Source organism: Chiloscyllium plagiosum, unplaced genomic scaffold, assembly GCF_004010195.1.
Source record: "Chiloscyllium plagiosum isolate BGI_BamShark_2017 unplaced genomic scaffold, ASM401019v2 scaf_57, whole genome shotgun sequence".
NCBI lineage: Eukaryota > Metazoa > Chordata > Chondrichthyes > Orectolobiformes > Hemiscylliidae > Chiloscyllium > Chiloscyllium plagiosum.
In genome coordinates this window covers 112,037-116,987 of record NW_025215373.1, presented here as the reverse complement: position 1 = coordinate 116,987, position 4,951 = coordinate 112,037, and the positions used below count along the sequence as shown (strand labels likewise).

At 50.4% G+C, this 4,951-nt stretch overlaps 1 protein-coding gene across 1 annotated transcript in view; it reads right to left on the bottom strand.

Moving 5' to 3' along the window:
* Positions 1 to 4,951, bottom strand: part of LOC122548321 (arf-GAP with Rho-GAP domain, ANK repeat and PH domain-containing protein 1-like) — a 121,892-nt gene that overhangs the window by 35,832 nt on the left and 81,109 nt on the right. The gene's annotated exons all lie outside the window — the stretch shown is intronic.

Here is a 4,951-nt window from a genome sequence, read left to right as displayed (position 1 = left end):
TCCTGGTCCATGTCCCTCCAAACCTTTCCTACTCATGTATCTATCCAAATGTCTATTAAACATTGTAATTGTACCCACTTCCTCAGGAAGCTCATTCCACACACGAACCACCCTCTGGGTAAACAATTTGCCCCTCATGTCTTTTTTAAAAATCTCTCTCCTCTCACCTTAAAAACGTGCCCCCTAGTGTTGAAATCCCCCATCCATGGGAAATGAACAATCATTAACTCTATCGATACCCCTCATTATTTTATAAATTTTGATAAGGTCACCTCTCAATCTCCTACATTCAAGTGAACAAAAATAAATAGGACACTGTTCTGAAGAGAAGAGTGGGTAATATTGTCCACGTAAAAGGGGAGTTTCTGACTGTTTGTTGGGAGTAAACGTCACACCTTGCTCAAGAGGGTTGGGTAACACTAGGCACACGGACACACAAGATGGCCGCTGAGCCATAAGTTGGCCACTTGACACACAAGATGGCCGCCAGACCACAGTACAGAGAGAGGCCTCACAGCTTGCCACAGTGCTGTTGGTGTCTCTCTCTCTCTTCCTGGAGCACCGGTGTTTCCTTGTACAATAAACTCTGTCATTGAACCCCCGACTTTGACTCTGAGGCAAGTGATTTTCCCCATAACAATTGGCGGTGTGAGCAGGGTTCTTATTACTGGTGCCCTGGTCAAAAGCCACAATTAGGGAGCCGGGGTAAGAGCTGATTTGTACCTGCAAACGGGAAGGGTCAGACCGGGCCAAGGACACAGTTTAAAAGGTAAACGGACTGTAATGTCTAACCTGCTACAGGACTGAGTTAAAACAATTAACACAGACTCATGTCTGTGGAGAATAAGTGTTAACTGGATTAACTGCTGTAAGAACCTGCTGTTTGTGCTGAAACAGCCAGAGGACAAGGTTGTGCCAGTCTCAAAGACCCTGCCCTGAACCGGGGTGGTAAGAGGGGTAGCCCACCCACCATGTTCCCCCCACCTTGCACCCCCGCCACGCCACGTGAAGGTTGGGATTTGAAGTGGGGATTGAGGTGCTGAGGGCACTAGGAGCTGTGAAACACAAGTGGCCAAGTTGGGTAACACTGGACTCTGTAAGGGCCAACAACGCAGAGTCCAGGTAGAGTTTAAGATAAAAGTGGGGTGCTGTCTGTACTTGTAACTTCCAGTGTGGTGAGGGAGAGGAGCTGATCACCCTGACCAAGAGCCAAACCTCAGTGGAGCGCACATTACCGAGGTGGGGAGCATGGACACTGTGGGTAACCGTGATACCCTGTCAGTCTGTAGTAGAACAACAGAGCTTGAATAGTGGCGATGGCTGGGAGGGGAAAGAGTCCCCCCAGTAGAGAGCACGCCAGGCTAGAGGTAGGTTTCTGGGCCTATCGGGTGACGCTAGGTCAGTAGAGGTGGCCAGGAGGGTAGAGGAGGCCCAGTACAGAGTATACCTTGCTAGGAGGCTGCCAGGCAAAGCAAATGAAGAAAAGTGGCTGGGATCCATCCCAGACGTTAGCACAACAGAGTGTGTGGATAGATAACAGAAACAGAATAAAACTGAAGCGATAGGGGTAATGTTAGTGCACCAGCGAGCCGGCCAAATTAAACAAGTGAGTGCCCCCGTGAGTAGGTGGAGAAAGGGCCAGGAGCACGTTAAGGAGCTGGAGGACAGAATACAAGGGTTGGAGCAGGAGTCAGGAAGGGTGCACAAACTTCACACTGCCTGACAAACCAGGCTTTGCCCCAAAATGGAATGGGCCACACGGTGTGGTAAGAAGTGGGGACTCCCTGTGCCTGCCTGGACATTACAGGGAAAGGCACATGGAAGCACTGGGCCCAACTCAAACTGTGACCAAAGCATTCCCCAGCTGCAGACAGGAACAGTGGACAGGACGGTCATCTGAGGAGGAGCAGGCGTGTTTGAATGTGACCGCAGGCAGACGGTTCCTATGTGGTCACTGCAATGGCACCCATGTCAGCTCTGCCACACAGACATACCCCTTCGACACTCACCAGCTGGGGGGTGCACCCAGGGGATCGGGGGTGACATGGGTGGACAGACATATGGCAGGATAGGACAATGCATGTAATCAAGCAGCGACAGGATTTGTTTTTCTATTTAAGGGGACTTATGCGACAGACACCCCAGGCCTCCCAAACCTGTTTACAGTAGGAACAATTGCTCCCCTTACTGTACCCATGCCCCAACGAGGGGGACATACTCGGAGAAGGATAGTGACCCACTCCATCAGTCAGGAGTTCTGTGCTGACTGGCAGGCCCCCATCACCTTGGGGTCATCATCGGAATATGGATTTCTGGGATCTCTATCTTTGGGGAGCACAGCAGGGGTCATCAGTGCTAAAAACCAAAATTATCTTGTATGTGGCCTGACTATCTGAGGCAATAGTACCTCAAAAGCTCTGGAAGCAATTAACACAGAGCTGGCTGAACGCAGACTACACACAGCAGATACGGTGTATGTGGTGGATTATCAATGAGCACAGCAAGGGGGAGTTTGTACAGTTATTGGTGACCATTGTATCACCCAGGTTACTGATGCCTCTTATCACATTACAGAAGCCATCAAGAATATCCGAGACCAGGGAGGTAATTTTCAACAGGGAGCCACAATCACAGACAGCTGGCTAAATTGGTTGCTAGGTAAATCTTGGGGACTGTATTTGGCAGATGGGATAGTTCTCCTCATTGCACTCACGCTGGTATTCTGTGTGGGCCTCGGATGTTTAAAGCTCTGCTGTCTGGCGCTACTGATGGGAACTGTGCCAGCAGCGAGTGCCACCACGGAAGAGCCCCCATGATACCCCTCGGGAGGAGGAGCTCCTAGAGATGACCTACCTCTACATGTAAATTGTATGGTCTGCGGGAGATCTCCAAAGTCGCCTCCTTGACCACAAAGGGGGGAGTGGAGTGGGAGATGGCACGGGGCAGGGTGACACTAGGCACACGGACTCACAAGATGGCCGCTGAGCCATCAGTTGGCCAACTTGACACACAAGATGGCCGCCGGACCACAATACAGAGAGAGACAGCAGATCAAACACAGGCACTGCCTGGGGCTACCAGAATGCCAGCACAATGCACCCACAACCGAGCTGATAGTCTAAGGTGGGTGGGGGAGAGAATACATGAGTAATGTACACTGCCCGCCGAAGTCTCTGGGTCCAGCCAACACCTCTTATAGAAATGCTAACTGTTTGATACGGTCTCAATAGCCAGGGCTGCAGTAACCATTCGTCTCCGGCAGAGCCATTAGGACCCATTACCACAGCAATGGACTTCCGCACAGATGCTGAAACTGACAACGACGTGCTGAAATTAACAAAGGCTGCACTGGAACTGACAATGATTCTGCAATGTCTACAACAAACAAGCCATGTTACCGAGACAATAACCTTACCACTGACCTATTATATTACACAATGTATAACAGTATCTTGACATGTGTGTCAGGTTGAGAGCAGGCTCGCAGCTGCCCACTGTGCTGTTGGTGTCTCTCTCTCTCTCCCTGGAGCACAGGTTATTTCCTTGTACAATAAACTTTGTCGTTGAACCCCGACCCTGACTCCGAGGCTGGCGATTTTCCCCACAACAGAGGCATCGCAGGAGGCCATTCGGCCCCTCAGCTGTATTCCATCATTCATGCCTGAATGTGCATCCCAACTTCCTCTGCACAGCCTGGGATTTATTGAGCTAAATGATCTGACGCACTGAGCAGGTCTTGGATTCCATGGATAGAAATCCAATGGGGTTCCATCCCTCAGCAATCACGTTTCTGATAATGCACCTCCTCCTCAGTACAGCCCTCACAAAACTAGGCCATTCTGCCCCTCGGATTTGCTCTAAAATTCTAGATCATGGCTGATCCTATACCACGTTCCCATGGCAATGCCCATAATTCCTTTAGTATCTAGCAAGCCATCAATCTCCATCTTGAGCTGCCACAGTCCTCTGGGATAGAGACATTCCACCACCCTGTGAGTGAACACTCCTCCTCAACTCAGTCCTCAATGCCTGTGGATGCTGGATCAGTTGTTAATTTTAAATTTGAGCTAAATTGCTGGAAAAGCTCAGCAGGTCTGGCAGCATCTGTGGAGAGAAATCAGAATTAACGTTTCGGGTCCAGTGACCCCTGCTCCGAACGGACTCCTCCCGTTCCTCTGTCCTGCCATTTACTCAGGCTCTGCCAGACCTTTGGAGCTTTTTCAGCAATATCTGCTTTGATTTCTGATTTACGGTATTTTGGTTTTAGAGGTATGAAGGGGTATGGGATAAGAGTTATGGAATTAGGCTACAGAACAGCCAATGATCTCATTGAAGGGCAGAATGGCCTCCTCCCATTCCTCTGTCCTGCCATTTACTGAGACTCTGTCTCCAACTCCTTGACCCCACAGTCAGGGGAAACATCCTCTGGAGAAGGTCACTGTCCAGGATGGAATGATTAAGACCATTAGACATAGGAGCAGGATAGGCCAATCAGTTCATCAACTCTGCTCCATCGTTCAAGGCCATCATGGCTGGTCTGATAATCCCCAACTCCACCATCCTGCCTTTTCCCCATAACCCCCAACTCGATTCCTCACTGATTAACAACCAGTCTCTCTGAGCCCTGAATATCCTCAGTGACCCAGCCCCAACAGCCCTCTGTGGAAAAGCATTTCACAGATGGATGGTGATAGGCTGGTGATAGGGTGATGACAGGGGTGACGATGGGGGCAGTGACAGAGCGGTGATGGGGTCGTGATGGGGTGGTGATGGGTGGCAATGGGATGGTGATGAGGTGGTGATGGTTGGCAATGGAATGGTGATGAGGAGATGATGGGTGGCAATGGAATGGTGATGGGGCAGTGATGAATGGCAATGGGATGGTGATGAGGTGGTGATGGTTGGCGATGGAATGGTGATGAGGCAGTGATGGGGTGGTGATGGGATGGTG